General features: G+C 48.2%; 1 long non-coding RNA gene across 2 annotated transcripts in view; it reads left to right on the top strand.

Moving 5' to 3' along the window:
• LOC118578190 overlaps positions 1-19,463 on the top strand; it is a 48,197-nt gene that overhangs the window by 20,258 nt on the left and 8,476 nt on the right. For both annotated transcript variants that reach the window (XR_004944232.1, XR_004944233.1), the window contains exon 2: positions 5,251-5,373. This is a non-coding gene — a long non-coding RNA (uncharacterized LOC118578190). The remainder of the gene's footprint in view (positions 1-5,250; positions 5,374-19,463) is intronic.

Raw genomic sequence — 19,463 nt, 5'->3', positions numbered from 1 at the left:
AGACGCTCAAGGAGGGGGCACAGAGCATCTGCCTTCTCCACTCTTCATCAGGCTGGGCTTAGCTTTGCCCCAAATAAATGAAAAACAAATCATCCCAGACTATCAAACTCAATGCAGATCCAAACACAGCCTGCCTGGAGTGCTCCTGTGTGTGGTCCAGGCCTGGGCTGAGAATGCCTACACCAAGGCCTGTTGAGCAATAAGGTCAAGGCATATTCATAACATAATTGAGATCCCTCAGCTGTGCCTCTCATACTGACGGGCAATTTCGACTAACCTGGGGTCAAGCCAGCAGACCTGGCATCTAGCCTTGGCTCTGCCACTGCAGGAAGTGTGAGCTTGGACACTGTACCTCCTCCCCTTGCAGAAGACGTCTCACAGGGAAGTGGCAGGGTCGTTAGATGGGTCCCCTTCACACACCAGGAAAGCGCAAGCATGGGCCCTCAACCAGGCCTGCCCAAGAGAAGATTGAAGGCCAGTGAAGGTAGGAGAGTTCAGGGCTGTGACTGGGAATCATCGTCCTTCAGCTTAGCATTTTCTGGGATTTGGGGAGGTGGCCATTGTTGCATTTTGATAGACTGTGGGGCATCTGTGGTCAGCAGACGTTTTTCTTGGGTTCCACCCATGGACAGACTCAAAGGCAGGTACTGAAGTAGAACCTGGATACTTGCAGGTCCAAAGGCTCCACCCTTGGAGCCTCTGCCCAGGCTTAAGAACTTGGCCTAAATTTTTTTCCTTCCTCTTTCTCCTCCCTCCCTTCCTCCCTCTCTCCCTTCCTCCCTCTCTCCCTCCCTCCCTCCCTCCCTTCCTTCCTTCCTTCTTCCCTTTCTCCCTCCCTCCTTCCTTCCCTCCCTCTCTTCTTTTCGTTCTCCTTCACTCTCCAACCTCTTCCCTCCCATTTTTCCCCTGCTCTCCTTAACTCCCATGTAGTTGGAGTTTTCCTGCCTGGCCCACAGTCAGGACAAATCTCTCTCACCCGCCAGTCCCACAGTCGCTCAGACCCAACTAAGTAAGCACACAGAGACTTATATTACTTATAAACTGTATGGCCGTGGCAGGCTTCTTGTTATCTAGTTCTTCTATCTTAAATTAACCCATTTCTATTAATCTATACTTTGCCATTTGGTTTGTGGCTTACCTGTACCTTACATCTTCCTTGTCATGGCAGCGGCTGGCAGCGTCTCCCTCTGCCCCAGCCTTCCACTTCCCAGAATTCTCTTCTCTCTTCTCCCGCCTATACTTCCTGCCTGGCCACTGGCCAAACAGCATTTTATTTATACAGAGCGATATCCACAGCACTCCCATTTCTCTCCCCTTCCTTCTCTCCCTTTCCCCCTCCCCCATCTCTTCTTTTCCTTTTTCATTCCTTCCATCTTGAGAAATCTGATTTTGGGGAGTATACGAAATATACCTACTATATGAAATAAAGATGGAGCTTGTATTGTTAGAGCAGGGTGGGGTCCCTCCCTGCTGGCCCCTCTAGGTTCTTCTGCATACTGGTGGACTCCTTCTGGTAAGGTCTTAGCCTTCTCTTGCTGTCTCCTGGTGTCTCCCCATCTCCCCTCACTGCTCACTTGACCGTGTCCCAAGTGTGCCAAGTCCTCTTTGCTCTGCTCTAGTGATGCCCACTTCCTGGGCTACTTTTGCCTTCCTTTCTGCCTGTGAGAGTCCAACACACCCTTCAGGGCTGACTTCAGAGGCTCCCCACCCAGAAAGCCTTGACAAGTGCCTACAGCAACCTTGGGTGTATCTTGAACCCTACAGGTCTTTATCTGCTTATTTGCTGGTCGAAATATAATCCTAACCAAGAGCTCATTGTGTAGCTAGGCTGGTCTTGAACTTGTGATCTTTCTGCCTCTTCCTCCTGAGTGCTTGGATTCCAGGTGTGCACCACCAAGCCAAGCTCTAGGAATCTTTATAAACCAGCTGGCTAACAAGCAGCTCCCAGGGTATTTCAGTTAACAGGGACATGTGGTCCTTCCTGAATATACTGTAAACTCCCACAAGGAGAGGACTGAGCTTCATGTCCAGCACTGGGCATTGACAGGACATGCTGGGAAGTGCCGTCTCTCCTACAGGACCTGGATTCCAGCCCTTTGGAGTCGAGAATACCACAGATATCTGCCTATCATGAGATTATGCCTAGGCCCTTGGATATGCAGGGGATCACCAACCTAAGGCTTCACACAGATAACTCTCATATGGCACTTGGCACACAGTGGGCCTGACCCAGCAAAGACCCAGCTCTTAGTACTCCAAACAGAGAAAGGGATTTTAGTAACTGGCCCCTCCCCAGTCAAAGTGAGTGGCATAGTCCCTCAGCTCCCTATCAGTGTAAAGAGGAAATGTAACTTCTATCCACCAGAAGTGGGGCACAGGCACTGGGTGAGGCCTCTGGATCAAGAGCAGAACTCTTTCTCAAGTTATTAGCCCATCACCCTCCTGGCTCAGCCTCATTTGGATTTCTGATAAACACAGTTATTTATGCGGATTCCCAAGGCTGCCTGCCACACCCCTTCCCCTGCCCCTGGCTAGGAGCAGCTCTGCAGCAGCACCAGGCTTGTGGTAAGGTGGGACACACTTCCAGTTCACTCATCAAATTTTCTGACAAGGGTTCTCAGGTGTGGGCAGATCTCCTATGACTAATGGCAACTTCGTTCCCTTTAGATGGGTTCAGGAACTATCCATACCATTGCCAGGCTGTGGGTATCTGCTCCCTGTGAGCCTCCTGTTGAGAAGGCCCTTAGAGGCCCTTGGAGGAGCCCCGAGTACTGAGACAGTACAACATTGGGCTCTGGCAAAGGTAGGGAGTGCACAGCTCTCTGGGTGCTTAAGATGGGTCTTTACACCTCTGTGGGCCTCGGCTTCCACACCTATCCTGTGGCAGGGGACGGTGGTGGTCGTGGTTGATTGCATCATGTCTAAGGAACTTTCTGAATTTGAGACCTATTCTCTTATTTTTCTGCTGTTAGGTGTACAGGAGGGTAGAATCCAATTGTTATGTTCAGTCTGGGATGTGTCCAGGATGGGGGATGTCTCAGACTCTCTCTAGAGAAAAAAATTTTTTTTTTCTTTGAGATAGAGTCTCATGTAGCCCAGACTGGCCTCAAACTTATCATGTAGTTGAGGATGACCTTGGATTTTTGATCCTCCTGCCTCTACCTCCCAAGCATTGGGATTATAAGCATGCACCACCATGTCTGGTTTATGGGGTGCTGGGTATTAAACTCAGGGCCTTGTGCATACTAGGTAAGCCCTCAGCTAACCAAGCTACAGTCACAGCCCTCCAGGAAAAATACAAGAGGAGCTGTATTCACAGGCATGGTGGTCACATGTGTCCTTCCTGCCATGAGTGACATTACATTTGTATGGCTCTGGAATCAGGCAGAGCTGAGTTAAAAATCCTGTTGTCTTACCCCCTAGTGACATCACCTTAAACAAGTTATTTTATCTCTTTGGGTTTTGGTCTCTTTACATGAACTAGACAGATGACAATGATTGAATAAAAGTATACAAAATCCTTCCAGTACAGGATTTAGAACCCTGGATGTGCTAGCAAGGGTTGCCTCTTTAGACTCAGTGTTAATGATCTTTCTAAGCTGGGGGTGTAGCTCAGTGCACTTGCTTAGCTTGCCTGAGACTCTGGGTTCAATCCCCAGCATTGCATAAACTGGCTGAGGTGTCTGTCACATGCCTAAAATCCCAGAGAAGTGGAGGCAGGAGCTTCAGAATTCAAAGTCATGGCATGGGGAGATGGTTCCGATTCCTAGAAGCCATCTAAAAACATCCAGCCATGGCAGCACACTTGTCTGCAACCCCAGTACTCCTGTGAGGAAATGGACAGTGGAGGTGGGAGAAGGTCTGGAAACTTGTGAGCCAGCTAAACTGAGCAATGAGACCCTGACTCAAACAAAGTGGAAGGTAAGGACCTACGTCCGAGGCTGTCCTGTGACCTGCACATGTGCACAGTGGCACATGCATGTCCCCAAAGAAAGAAAGAAACATTCTAGGTAATTCTTGGCTACATAGGGAATTTGAAGTTAATGTTGGCTAGGGACTCTGTCTCAAGGAAAGCCAAAAGGTCCTTCCAGCACTCCTTGGGAGACAATGAACAAGAAGTTCAGGTCTTAACCTTCCAAGAGGTCGGAGGAGGGCTGGTCCCCAGGCCTTTCTGTCTCCAGGTTCTGTACTATACAACGGAGAACAGCCCCCACAGTCCTTGTATTGCCTGTTCTTTACTCAAAAACTGGCTAAACAGCTGGTCCTCGTGACTGTGGAAATGGGGAGAAGTGGGGTACCCAGTAGTATTGGGTATGATTGTGGGGGAGCAGCTGTTGTACTTGGGGACTCAGAGGAGGTAGATGGTCTGAGACCCATGCATGGAAGTCATCTGGTCATTGTAATTTGGACTTTTGGTGAAAGGAAAAATGAGAAGAAAATAGATTGCAGTCTGTTACAGACCCAGTGACTGCAAATCATTCTGAAAATTAGCTTTCTATGGGAAAATCTATATACTAATTAACTCCGTGGCCTCTCTAACGAGTTTAAGCACAATAAGGCCTCTGAAAATATCAAGGCATTTTGCAGCTGCCTTAAATTCTACCTAGGGAGACATGCCCATGGCTTTGGGCTGCTCTCAGGCTCTAGGATGAAAAGGGAATCCTAAGTGAGTCAACTCCTAGGGCAGAAGGTGGGAGCTGTGACTTTTGTCTGTCACAGGGGGAGGCACAGCAAGCTCCTGTCTGGTCAGAATGGATGCTGTCCCTACCTCAGTGGCCTTGGCTGCCAGCTAGCTGAGGTCAGGACTTCCACTAGTCCAACTGAGGGGCCCCTGTGAAGTAGACAGGGGCTTGTAGTGGGGCAGTTCTGACTAGAACATTCCTGTGTGTGATGTAGAGGGCTTGTCCAGCTAGTAAAGCCACATCACCCTCCACACCCAGATTGCTCCTTTTGGATGGTGCCTTTAAACCTATGGACCTTCTACCTTCATGTCTGGTAGACTGCAGCCCGGGAAAGGAGTAGTCTGACAGGGCACATGGTGCACATGTGTGTGCTTACTCCCGAGGTTCATGTGAATAGTCATATGTGTGTGTATATGCAGAGATGTATATATGTGAACATACACACCTCCATGTACCCCTACCCACACCCCTACCCACACCTCTACCCACACCCCTACCCACACCCCTACCCACATCTCTATCCATAGCTCTGAGGCTAAGAATAATACTTCCTATTTACATTTGCCAGAAACATGAACCATCAATCCATTGCTTGCAGTCAGGATAATTCCTGGAGTACACTTCAGTGTGTCATGTCTTTGGGAACAAGAGTTCAAGATCCTTCAGTCTTTATCCCCTTCAGAAGATGCAGGTGAGTGATACTCATTGCCTCCATTCCTAGAGTGACAGCCCAGGCATGACTCAGAACAGAGCACTCTATGGTCCCTCTGGGTTTCCCTGTCACGATGAAGTGGCCTTAACCTTGCTTAGAACAGGAAACACCTCCGGACCAAGGTGTTCTCCAAGGGTGACCTGTGGAGTCACTAGGAAGAACAGGAAGAGCCAGACCTGAGGATTCCCACCCACTGTGAGGAATGTCTATAGTAGGGAATGCCCACCATGGGGGGGTGTCCATAGTAGGGAATGTCAACAGGAGGGAATGCCCATGGTCAGGGACACTATTCTTGTATTGTGGCTCTCATAGCTCTGATGAGTACTTGGGATTTCAGTGTTCACTGTGTACCTGGAACTATTCAAGAGAACCCAGATTGCTGAAACTCATCCTAGTGAGAAGGAGGGTAGGGATTTGGGTGGAGTACATCTGTAGTGGTCTGGATATGAAATGTCCCTTACACAGGGCTCAACACTTAGTCCCTAGCTGGGCGTGAGGCTGGAGGTGGAGTCTAGAGGAAGTGAGTCATAAAGGCAGGCCTGGAGGTGGAGCCTACCTGAACGAAGCAGGGTTACTGGTGGTAGATAGGCTTTGGAGTTTCTTAGCTTGGCCACAGTTCCTGTCCTCTTTCTGACTCTGGATCCTGGGTGCAAATGTGACCAGCCCCCTCACACTCCTGTTGCCATGTCTTACCCACAAGAGGACCTATATCCTCTTGAGTTGTGAGTAAAACAAGCCCTTCCTCTCCGTAACTACTGCTTGTCAGATGTTTGATTCCAGCAATGAGATTTACAAAGTCTGCTCTCTACAGTAATTTACCCCCTGGAGGTCCCAATAATACGGAGGGTTCAGCCACCACATTTCCCCTTCCAGAGTGACTTAGAAGATGGTTGCATCATTTCGACACTGCTGCTGCTTGAACTCTTATGGCTTCAGGAAGACATTGGGTGAGGCTTTCAGTCTTTCTGGGAGCCTCCTGCTGTGGCTCCCACAGGTTCCTGTGACAAGGACTTGCTTGTTGGGTCCCTCAAGCTACTGACACAGCATTAGACCAAGATGTGGGGAAGCCTAGGTTCTCCTGCCTTGTAGATTCTCAGAGGAAAAAACAAACAAACAAAAAACAATCAAACAATAGCAAAACAACAACCAAACAATGAGAGAGAGGGGTAGGGGACAAAACTGGAACAGGAGGAAAAGGCATAGAACCAAAGGGAAACCTCCTAGCCTCATGAACAGTGAACCGGACAGTATCAACAGCAAAGGAGAATGAGGGGCACCAAGGCTCACCATTTACTCCACCACAGAGCTTGGGAAAGCAGCCCCACTTCCCAAGGACTTAGCTTTCAGTTCTTTGAGGTCTATGCATACCGTTTACACCAACTCTCCCACCATACTGACACACACATGTGAACATATGTATACACACACACACACACACACACACACACACACACACACACAGAGCCAGTGAGACAGGACTACTGTTCTATGACAATAAAATCTATTTCCATCAAGGTAGACAATAAATCCAACGCAAAATTTCCTAAAGCTGAGCAGTGAGCAGGAGTCACCTGAGGTAGATCTGGACCCATGAAAAAAGCTGCTTATGCTTTCCTGCCCTTCCCTTCCTCTCTCTTCTCATCCCTTCCTACTTCCCTTTCCTCTCCCTTTCCTTCCATCCTCCCCTCCCTCCCTCCCTCCCTCTCATTCCCCATTCCTTCTTCCTCCTTTCCTCTCTCCTTTCCGAACGTGACAGACTCCTCCTAACTGCCTTATACAATACAGGTCAAGCTAGCTCAGATCTTTTGGTCCCATAGAAGAATGTGTCTGTGAGCAACTCTGTCCCGTGAGAGATGCCTGGGCAAGGCTCTGTGGAGGCCAGGAGGAGGGCAGGCCTGGAGGGATGCATGGGTGGGGTGTGAGCAAAGCTTTCTAGGAAAAAGAAGAACACTATAAGGGTGCTGAAGTCATCAAGCGTCTGGGTGGGGAGGGGAGGCTAGGAAAGGCTGTCCTGCCCTCTGTCTTGGGGTGCTCTGCTCCATAGGGATCCCCTGCAGTAACCTCCCCATTAGGGAAATGAGGCCTTGGTGTGGAGGGCCGCTCATCTTTGTAGACCTTGGTGTGGGAAGAAAAGGGCACGGGCCATGACTCAGTTCCTAACTTGACAGGGAAGGGCTCTCTCCTCTCCTGGGCATCTTTTTCCTTGGGCTGCTGTGTACAATATGCTGGGTGCTCAGTACTTTTGGGACACATGAAATCCACCCACACCTCTTGTCACTAGGAGACCTGGGAGAATTTCATTGGATTCATTAATAGGCCACAGTGTCCATAGTCAAGGAGCTGGATTTTCTTGGTGGACCCTGATCCTTAAAGGGTGAGAGATCACCCTACCAAAGCCCAAGCCCCAGAAGGGCTTAGGCAAAGCCCAACACCCTCCGAGACCTCTGGGACGGGGCCTGCATCTTGTCCACTCTCAGCAGCTTCTGTGTGATGGATAGCCCTGGCTGGCCTGCCTCCCTCCCTGATCTGCCACTGTGATCTGGGCAGCTGCTGCCAGGGTTCTGAACCTGGGAACCACTGAGCCAGGTGTGGCGGTGCGTGCCTGCAGTCCTGGTACCCCAGAGAGCGAAGCCGGACTGAAGAGGCAAGGGAGATGGCTTCCTTTTGAGGCAGCAAGGGTGACCAGCACAATCCATGGCCATTGTGACAGTGATGGCTCTGGAAGGCTCAGAAGCAAGGGCCGGAAAGAGCTAAAGTGGCCTTAATAAGCTCTGGTGGCTGGGGACAATGGACTTGATTGTCAAGGGCCTCTGTCTTTTCTCTCTTGTCCCATAGAGTCTCTCACACACAGTTGATCTTAGGAAAGATGTGTTGAATGGCAGCATGACTAACTGAGTAAATGAATGACTTATGACATTTGCTCCAGTTCCTCCATGGAGCCTTTACCACGACTGTGCTGGTTAGCATAAGCTAGGGTCATCTGGGAAAGGGGAACCTCATTTGAGAAAATGCCCCATCAAACTGACCTATGTACAAGCCTGTGGGGGCAATTTCTTGATTAATGATTGATGTTGGATAGTCCAGGCCACTATGGGGGGTGCCATCCTTGGGTAGGTGGTCCTGGATGGTATAAGAAAACAGGCTGGATGAGCTACGGAGAGCAAGCCAGTAAGCAGCACTCCCCCATGGTCTCTGTTTCAGTTCCTGCTTCCAGGTTCCTGCTTGAGTTCCTGCCTTGGCTTCCCTCAGTGACGGACTCTGATCAGGAGTATGCCAAATAAATCTTTCCTCCCAAGCTGCTTGTGGCCATGGTCTTTATTAGAGCAGTAGAGACTAGGACACTAACTCAGACCCTCAGTCCCAGCGTAGACTGCTTTTCCGGGTTGCTTAGCATCTGTCCACTTTCTCCGCCTCTCTATTCAAAGCTGATGTCAAACTCACCCTCACTCACAGTGCACCCAGGACTTCTCTCCTACAGCAGGCATTAGGACAGTTTCTTATGTGATTCACCAGGTTTTTCCTTAGTGGGCTATGAGGCTTATGAGATCCTGGATTTCCCTTTTGTATTGGAAGGCCCAGCCTTCCTAGCAGGCTGGGAACCCTGTGAGGTGTCTAAGTGAAGTCTGACATTGAGGAGGACCAGAGTAGCAAAAGCATTGGCCCAGTAGGGAGAGGATGATGTGCCCTGAGCCGCAGTAATCAGTAGCTGCTCATCTTGTTTCCATGTCTGGCTTACTGTGGAGTCAGATGCCAGAGTCTGGAATCTGACTCTAGCACGGTAGTGGCTGCAACCTCAGCTTCCTTATCTATACAATGGGAACAGTGTTTGCTACTCCAGAGAGCTATTTGGCAACTGACTCAATGAGTTAGTATGTGCCAGGTCCTTTGAAGGGACTTCGGGAACTGGAGAGTGCACATTGTCTCAGGCCCAGATCTCAATATGTCCCTGGAGCATCTCACAGAATTTTCACACCAAACCCATCATGCCCTATGTACACGACCACAGAGGTCTCAAGGGATGGCATATGTCAAACCAGAGGAGGCCCCCATGCAGTGGGGTGTGAGGAGTCTCAGCCCCTTCTGCCACTAGAATCTACCTTACCAAATGCTTAATGGGGCACCGCATCTTCCAGCCCCTTTCCCAGAAGCACCCGCCTAACCTCATCTACCCAAGTGAGTCCCCCTGTAGATGACTGGCACAATAAAGGCCAGTGACCAGGAAGCCACCTGTCAGCATCTGGGGCTGCAGGGTGCAGACCCACCTGAGCTGTGCATAGGCCCAGGCTGGAGATCCAGAGGAGAGGGCCTCTCCCCTCCGCAACAACACTTCTTTTAAGTCAAATGTTGCCTGGAAGTCATTGCTTCAGCAATTACCTCTGAAACCCATTGTTTCCTCAGCCCCATTAACATGTCAGATCCTGGCAGCAGCTGACGGGGCAAACACCCCTCCGAGGGCTGCAATTCAATTTAAGGATCACCTCCCCTGCACAGACAGCCGCGGAGCCAGCCCATCTCCAGATTTCACCAAATCGAGGAGAGAGTCTCAGGGCGCAGTTTGATCATGCTGCTTCCTAAATTAAAAACAAAATTGTAAGTGTTAAACATCTTTAACAAGTCATTAAGCCCCAGCCATAATCCAGAAAAAGTCCCTTAATGAGTAATGACATATGTTGTGAGCGCAGTTATCTCCTAATGTTGGATGCTGAGACGGTGTGATGAAATGGCACGGAGCTCAGAAGGGATGGATCACCACTAATGGCAGGATAATTTGAGGCTGTTGGGCTGAGGACCTTGGAGGGCTGGGGAGGGGGCAGCCTGAAGTGGGGCAGCCAGGCTATCTGGCCTGACCAGGGCGGTCCCCAGTCTCCCCAACTGTCCTAGCCCTCAGAGACTCCTCTTTATGCCTGGGATCCTCTGCTTGCAGACCGAGGCTCAACTCTGCTCCTGGCTGTGCCAAAGAGAGATCTGTAAGGTCCTAGAGGAAGAAAAAGCCCCATACACTATCCTATGGCCATGGTGGAGCTTCCCAAGCTCCCCCAGTCCAGTACCGGCTCTTCCAGGAGACAGGTATTTCTTCCCAGGCCTGTCAGGGGGATGTCTCATTCCTATGTCCATATTGACCACTCTGACTGCTGTCTACTCCTCCTTTTGGCTCAGGAGCACCTCCTGCATCCTTATCTACAGTGTGAGGCTTTTTATTTGTTGACTTTGGACTCCAGAGTGCCCTATCCTGGACTGTAGTCCACTAGTCAGGTAATACCCGCCAGAAAACAGGGCCTAGTTTTCCTACTTGGTTTTGTTTTTGCTTTTGTTTTTCGAGACAGGGTTTCTCTGTGTAGTTTTGGTGCCTTTCCTAGAACTCACTTTGTAGATGAGGCTGGCCTCGAACTCACAGAGATCCGCCTGCCTCTGGCTCCCAAGTGCTGGGATTAAAGGTGTGCACTGCCGCTGCCACCACCGCCCGGCTAGTTTTCCTGCTTGGACTCCTGTGACCTTGGTCCCACACAGCTCGTTGGTCAAGGCTTGCTATTGCATGTCCCCACTTGCTGGCTCTTGCTTGGGTGTGGCCCTCTACTCGCAGTGGTCAGTACTGCAGACAGGAGTGCATCTCCAGTCGGTCTTCAGGAGTCTCAGGGAATCAAGACACGGCTTCTGACACAAAGCACGCCATAGACTTGGGCGGGTGAAGTAATAAAGAAAGGGGAGAAACGGCAAGAAAGAGGAGGAGGCCGCTGGTCACTAAATGATTCTAGAAAAATCTTCAGGTTGATCTGAGAAGGGTCATCTGGGGTAGAAGTTAATGGAAGTTACACACACACACACACACACACACACACACACACACACCCATCACGCTTATTTGAGGCAAGCTGAAGTGTAGAGTTGGGGCAAAGTATCCCCAACCCAGCTTACTCTTCTGTTACAAAAAAGATTCCATCACCCTTTCTTTGTTAATTTTGAGTCAGGGTTTTGCTATGTAACCCAGGCTAGCCTTGAACTCGCTATCTAGGTCAGTCTGGTCTTCAACATGTAGCAGTCTTCCTGCCTCAGCCTCCTGAATGCCGCAGTTGCAGGTGTATGCCACCATGTCCCACCTAAAGTTAGCATATAAAATATAAAAAATTCATATATATATCTCATTGTACTTTGTTCATATTCAACTCCATTATTCCCCATGCCCATCCCCCACTGATTCCCTCTGTCCTGGATAGTCACTCCCTTCTTTGAAAACACACACACACACACACACACACACACACACACACACACACTGATTCCACACATGAAAGAAAATATGCACTATGTCTTTCTCTCTTGACTCATTCATTCATTCATATACTTATTTAACACATATCAATTACCACATTCTGCTCCTTGTCATTTACTATCTGCCAAACAATGGCTGAGAATACTTGTGTTTTGTATTGAAAGCAGAGCCAGGAAGTGACATAAATACTGCTATTAGCTTCCTTCTCTGAGAGGAGGAAATCAAGGCTTAGAGATGCCCAGAAAGGTCTTTGTCTAAGGTCAACCAGAAAGCAGAGTCAGGAGATGAACTTTGGGCTACTGGCTCTTAAAGAAAAGATATGGAGAGATATAGATAGATATAGATATAGATAGATAGATAGATAGATAGATAGATAGATAGATAGATAGATAGATATAGATAGATAGAAAGGGAGAGAGTTCTCTCCCTCAAATCCTTGCTGATACTAATACACTGGTTCTCAAATTCAAATCATTGTGTGTGTTGTGTAGGAGTGGATGCATGTGTGTGAATGGATGCATGTGTGTGAGTGGATGCATGTGTGTGAATGGATGCATGTGTGTGAGTGGATGCATGTGTGTGAATGGATGCATGTGTGTGAGTGGATGCATGTGTGGGAGTGGATGCATGTGTGAGTGGATGTACATAAATACGGGTTCCTGGAGGCTGGAGTCAGTGGTCGTCAAGTCAAAGCTGCCTTGAGCTCTTTCCATCTTCTTCTCTTTCTTTCTTTTTTTTTTTTTTTTTAATTTTTAATGTGCATTGTTACTTTGCTGTGGGTATTGGATCCCCTGGAACTGGAATTACAGACAGTTGTGAGCTGCCATGAGGGTGCTGGGAATTGAACTTGGGTCCTCTGGAAGAGCAGTCAGTGCTCTTAACCACAGAGCCATCTCTCTAGGCCATTTCATCTTCTTTTCTGAGATAGGGTCTATCACTGAATTCGAGGCATCCATTTGACTAGGTTGGCTGGCCAGTGGGCTCCAGGAAGCGCCGCCTATGCTGAGGTTCCAGGTATAGGTCACTGTATCCAGCTTTTACATGTGTGTCTGGGACCAAAATTCAGGTCCTCATGCTTGTGTGATTTTACTGACTGAGCCATTTCCCCAAGTAATTTTTAAATTAATTGGAGTTATCTTTCCCACAGAACGTCCAAGTTGGAAGGAAGCTAGGCGAGCTCCTGGTTAGTCCCTGTACTTAACGGATGAGAGAATTGTGTCAAGTCCCTGAGCAAGTGAGCAGAGGGGCTACAGTGGTTAGGACTGCCAGGATGCAGCCAGAACCGGGGCCTCCTGCTTCACAGTGGTATGCCTACATGTGAGTGAACACAGTCAAAGTCCTCACTGTGCAGTTTGCTTAAACACAACAGAGCAACATGGCAGGAGAGGATCAATTCCTGGGGATGCATTCCAGATTAGACTTACAGGGGCTTCCTGCAGAGTACTCTCCATTGATGCCAAATGGGAGCAGCAGTGCCCATCAGTGGCTGGAGGCGGGCAGCTATAGGATCCTGGAAGGCCTGGAGAAAGCAGAGCCTGCCTCAGATCCATGGTTGTTCTGGATTCTGCCAGGATGCCTGTTTTCACCCCATTCATGCACCGGATCCCCTTGCCCACACTCAGTTCTAAGTTTGAATCCTATCCTTGACTTTCCCAACTTGGTGATTTCCTTTGGCTTTGGAAACTGGCTACATGGCCTTCAGTGTAAGCCTCTGGGTCCAGTAGTGGCAGGATGGGTGTCCGGAAGCCACCTGTCCACTAGTGCCATGAGCTAAGGTGTGAGGAGCTGAAACACAGCCCGCTGTGCTTGCAGGGAGAGTAAGAGCTTGGCTGAGGCCCAGACTCAGAATGGGAGAAAGCTGCCAGTCCCATTTGAGCTGAACCCAAGCTTGTGACCCGAGGATAATTCCCACCTGTCTGTCAGAATGTTAAGTACAAAGGGCCTGTGGTTTAGTATAAAATGCCCCCCAACAGGCTCATGTGCTTGCAACTCTCGGTCCTCAAATGATAGTGCTGTTCTGGGAGGCTGTAGAACCCTCTGGACCTAACTACCTGGCAGACAAAGGTCTGCAAGGCCAAGGCTTCATTCAGGTTTATAGCCGAACCTGGGCCCAGCTTGAGCTCTGTGCTTTCTCTTTAGTGCTATTAACGTCCTGTGCTGAAAGCCACGTCTCCTGTACCATGCCTTCCCCCGTACCAAGGCTTTCCCTCATATCATTTCTTCCCCCCTATATCATGCCTTCTCCCCCGTACCATGCCTTCCCCCGTACCTGCTTTCCCCACCCTGTACCATGTCATCCTCCATGCCCCCTCCCCATACCATGCCTCCCCATATATGATGAGCTGAATCTCCTAAAATGGAGCCAAAAGAAATCCTTTTCTCATAAATTACCTTTCTAAGGTATTTTGCCATAGTGACTAGAAAAATAACTAATATAGGCTCTGTGGGGCACACATCTTTGATTCGCTGGACTGCTTTCTACTTCGTCTTTATCCTTTTTTATCCATCTCCCTTAGAAACAGGGTGCCCCAGGCTCCAGATGGGAAATGCCACCTAGATGTCTGCCATAGGAGCGAGTGAGAGAGTGTGGCGCTAGATGATTGGGATGTTGCAGGCTTAACTCAGACACTGATGTTCACAGCCCGCTGGCCACAGGGTTTGAGGGACACCCTGGAGCATCCGTCCAGTCTCTGCCCTAGAGCAGCTGCTCCCCACACCACCCTGGGACCCAAAGAGGGCCAAGAAAGCCCCCTTTGTTCTGGGCAGACCGTGCAAAGCCTCGTTGCCATAGCAGCCACTTCCTCCACTCATCCAGGACAGCAACTCAGCTGGGTCTGGGTTCAGGCCCTGAGAAGCTGGCAGCAGAGGTCAGCATTGGATGTGGGGGGTCTGAGTCATTGAGGCCCCAGAAAGGAACAAGAAGTTGCCAGTCATCAGGGCTGCCTTCCTGTGTCCTCATCTGAAGCTGAGCTAGGGGCCAGCCGGGGACTGGGGATCTGGCCAGACTTTGGGGACCCAGCTGCTAAAACACAGTTGCCAGCTGTTTCTATCATTTGTAATCAAGATGGCAGAGGAGCCTGAACTTGGGAGGACCCTGGAGGAAGTGGGAGAGAGGATGGGGAGGAAGGAAGGGAGGGTCTGTCAGTCCAAGGAATTGAAAAGCTCCTGAACTCAGGAGGAACCCAGTAGCTTCCCAGTACGTCTCCTTCTCCTGTTTGGCTCTGTGAGCTGATGGAAGGGCATAGGGTAGATGCAGAGACAGAAATAGGATTCCTGGAACTGGCACCTGGCTTGTCCCCAGCAGAGGACAGAGGTGCTCTATGTGTCCCTTCATGGGTGGCATCCTGTCTCACCCAAGATCCTTACTCTCTGCCAAGAAACAGCTTTGTCCTGGGGACCAAGACGCTACTTAGAGGGCATTATTATTATTATTATTATTATTATTATTATTATTATTATATTTCATTGTGTGCCCTTGTGTACGTGTGTTCTGGTCAGAGGACGATGAAAAGTTTCTGCACCTGATAAGTCTCTCTGCCAACACAGCAATCCAAATCAGACCAAATCAGACTGAATTAGAAAAAGCCCCATTTAATGGGTAAAGTGCTCCTGGGTGATTTTCCAGCCCCAGAGTGGAGTCGGGGAAGAGAGAAACTGGGAAAAAAAAAAAAACCATGTGTCTGTTTTCTGGGGTGCAGTTTAAATACCCTGTGGGAGTGGTCTTGAGCATCTCTGGGGGAGGAGCCATGTTTAGCGGGGCTTTCTGAGGGGCAGGGTCTGGGCAGAAAGGTGGGGCTTCCACCAGAACATTCCAGAATCTTTGGGTGTACGGGTGCCGGGGAGCCAGGGGCTGAGGTGGAGTTTCCATCAGAACCGACAACTCTTCCGCCCTGTGGGTCCTAGGGATTGCACTCAGGTCATCTCATTTGACGTGACCTTTATTCACCGAGCCATCTCACTGGCCCTTTTGAGAATGAAAAATTAGATAGAGCATAAATAGAACTGAGGGGAGTGCTGGCCGACAGGAATCACTCAACACATAGCGGTCAGTAATAGCATTATTAGGTCCAATCGACAAAAATGTGAAGTTTGTAAGTCAGACATGGCCATGAATCAGTCATTTTCTCCAGTTCAACCTAACATCGGAGTGTCACGCCCTCCTTGTTGGGGGACTGTGGTACCAAGAGGCTGCCTAGGTCTCACGCTGGCCAGGTGGAAGCTCAGCAGTGTGGCTGGGTCCTGTCCCAGCAGGCCCCTGTCCTGTCTGGCCCAGCTCAGTCCCCCACTCTGACGGAAGTCCATCTGTCTGAACAGCCAATTGGTCAGCTGTTCAACTAGGCACCCCTCCACCCCCCCCCCCGTCTCCTACTTACCTATATAATGGTTTCCCCCTTCCCTCCCCCCTTCCCCTCCCCGTCTTTCTCATGAACCCAGCTTCTGTTGGATGCTTGGACTAGGTTGAGATGAACCGAAATCAGGGTTATTGTCTTTGTTCACTTTTTCTTTCTTTCTTTCTTTTTTTTTTGAAGTTGGGGGTCCTACTATTTAGTTCTGGCTAGCCTCAAACTCACGGAGATCTATGTGTCTCTTCCTCCTGAGTGCTGGAATTGAAGGTGTGTGCCACCACATTCCCCTTTTACAGACACAGTTGGATAAGTGGTGACACACTCGTGGAATGGAGACACTCTCATGTAGGTGCACACTAAACCACTGGAATGGGCCAAAACATCTACAGCCTTTGCCAGGTTCCCTCAGCCCCTTGTAATTAACCATACTCCGTATCCTATTTATTTTTATTTTATGTGCGTTGGTGTTTTTCCTGCATGTATGTCTATGTGAGGGTTCCAAATCCCCTGGAACTGGAGTTGCAGACAGTTGTGGGTTGTCATGGGGGTGCTGGGAATTGAATTCATGTCCTCTGGAAGAGCAGGAAGAACAGCCAGTGTTCTCAACTGCTCAGCCATCTCTCCAGGCCCTTATCCCAGCTTCTTGAGAGCTACTGATCTGCTTTTTTTTTCCTCACAATTTTCCCTTTTTGCAAATGAATAGGAATGGAACCAAACAGCTTGAGCTTCTGGGGTCTGGCTCCTTTAACTGGAGTCTGTTCATTCCAGATTCATCTTTGGAGTATCATGGGTCAGCAGGGGGTGGGGGGTTCCCCTGCCTAGTAATATTTGGATGTATTATTTAACCCATTGAGGGACACTGGGTTGTTTTCATCTTTTATTACTTTAATTTTTGAATGAGTAAAATGGCTGTAAATGTATACAGGTTTTTGTGTGAACATAACTTCTTTTTTTTTTTTCCTGAGTAAATACCTAATAATGAGATTGCTGGTTCATAAGGCAAGTTATTATTTCATTATTATTTTTTATTACTTTTATATTATGCGTTATGTGTGTACTTGTATGTCTGTACATATGAGTGCAGGTGTCCACAGTGACCAGAAGAGGGCATCAGATATCCCCCCCCCCTGCCCCACACACAACTGGAGTTACAGGAGGTTGTGAGCCACCTGACATGGGTGCTGGGAACTGAGCCCAGGTCCTCTGCAGGAGTGGAGGGAGTTAGTCACTGCTGAGCCATCTCCCCAGCGCCACATAGGCAAGTTATATTTAAACCTATAAGAAGGTGCCAAATTGTTTTCCAAAGTCATTATCCCACTTGCGTTTCCATGGCAATGTATGAGAGTCCCACTTGTGCTGTGTTTTTGCCAGTGCTTGGTACTACCTGCTACAGTTTTCTTGTTTTTGGCCATCTCAACGCATACGTTAGAGTATCTCACTATGTTCTTTTAAAAAAAGATTTATTTATTTATTTACTATTATGTATACAGAAGAGGGAGCCAGATCTCATTACAGATGGTTGTGAGCCACCATGTGGGTGCTGGGAATTGAACTCGGGACCTCTGGAAGAGCAGACGGTGCTCTTAACCTCTGAGCCATCTCTCTAGACCTCTCACAATGGTTTTAATTCACATTTTCCTAATGATTGATAATGCTGGACTCCTTTAATTATTATTTTCCATCTACATATCCTCTTTGGTGAAGTATCTGTTCAGAATTTTGCTTGCTTTTAATTTGGGTCACATTTTCTTATTATTGAGTTTTAAGTTCTTTATATATTCTTTATCAAATACACAGTTTGCAAATATTTCCCCCCAGTCTGTGGCTTACCTTGTAACTGTCTAACAGTGTTCCTTAGACAGTGGAAGGTTTTGACTTTATTGATGTCCAGTTTTTGTGAATCATGTTTTTAGTGTTCCCGGTATAAGTTAATTTTCCTTTTTCCCTCCCTCCCTCCCGCTCCCCCTCCTTATTTGGTTTATGGATGCAAAGGCCATCCCTGCATCACTTCATTGCCTTTGTACCTTGGCTGCAGATCAGTTAATTGCTCATGTAGGACCCCGATGTCGGGTGTTCTTTTCTGTTGACCGCTACACATGATGTTTATTCTTTACTGACATCACACATCAGAATTAGTCTAGCTTTGGAAAAAATCTTATCCTCAGTCAGTGTGAGCTCTTCAACTTTGTTGCTTTTTCAACATTGCTACTTTGTTGCTACATACAAAGTTTAGAATCAGTCTGTTGAATTCTACTTTTAAATCCTGCTGTGATTTGGATAGAAAGTGATCTGAACCTGCAGATCAGTTTAGGGAAAGTTAGTGTCTATTTTTACTAAGTCTTTCCATTTATGTAGGTTCTACCCAAATTATTTTTATAAGTTTTTATATTTGTTAAGATGTAGACATTCCACTTGTTTTGGTAGATTTGCAACATTAAGTTTTGAGACCTTCAAAACTTTGTTTGTCGCTGGCATATAGGTCAACATTGATTTTGTATACTATGATCTTCCTATTTGTTCTAGTAGCTTTAGTATAGTTTCTTTGCAATTTATGTGATTTTTTTCCTATGTTGACAATTGTGTCATCCACCCATGAAGACAGGCTTGTTTTTGCCTTTTTATTCTGCCTGCTTTTTACTGATTTTTTTTTCTTGTCTTATTACACTGTCTAATGTTTCTAATTCAGGGTTGAATAATACAAGCTGCTTTTGCTGCTGCTCTTGTTAGCACACAGCTGCTGTCTCCTTCCCCGGTGCGTCTGTCTGCTCCTGTCTTTATGATGCTCCCTGCACAGACCATCTGAAGTGATCTTTGTAGATCAATTAGAATAAACCCAGGCTTCTAATCACAGCCCACAGAGCTCTACAGTAGGCTGCTCTCCTCTCTGCCTCCTTCCCCTCTTCTGCTGCATCTCAACTGCTGGATCATTTCCTGTTGGTTCTCAAATATGCTGGACACACCTTCGACCTGGGACTTTCACCTTGCTTTTCCTTGAGTGCCCAGTTCTCTTGTGTGGTTCCGGTTACACTTCCAATGCCAGCTGTTTCAGGAGGCCTTCTGTGGTCCTCTGAGCTAATACAGGCCTTAGCACTCATTAGCTCTAGTCTATTCTTTCTATTTTATCGTACTTGTAGCACTTACTGGTGGTACTTAGAAACAATCTCTCTTGTGTGTTTGTTTTCTATTTCTGTCCGTGTCTAGCCAAATAAAAACCTAGATTTGGCTTGGGGCAGCTCAGTTAAAAATACTTCTTTTACTGAATCCTCAGAGTGGACATGGCCATGGCCTTGGCAGAGGAGATATAGAAGGCAATCGCTGGGTGAGGCATCTATGAAGGCTAATTAAAGAGAAAAGCCATCTGGGACATGCCTTCTGCTCTTTGTCCTTCTTAGTGTCTGGAATGAGATAGAGAGATGGGGGGGGGAGGGAGGCTGCTTTCTGAGATTATGGGCATC

This window comes from Onychomys torridus, chromosome 2 (assembly GCF_903995425.1).
Source record: "Onychomys torridus chromosome 2, mOncTor1.1, whole genome shotgun sequence".
Lineage (NCBI taxonomy): Eukaryota > Metazoa > Chordata > Mammalia > Rodentia > Cricetidae > Onychomys > Onychomys torridus.
The sequence above is the reverse complement of the archived record's forward strand: the minus strand, read 5'-3'. Positions and strand labels throughout refer to the sequence as shown.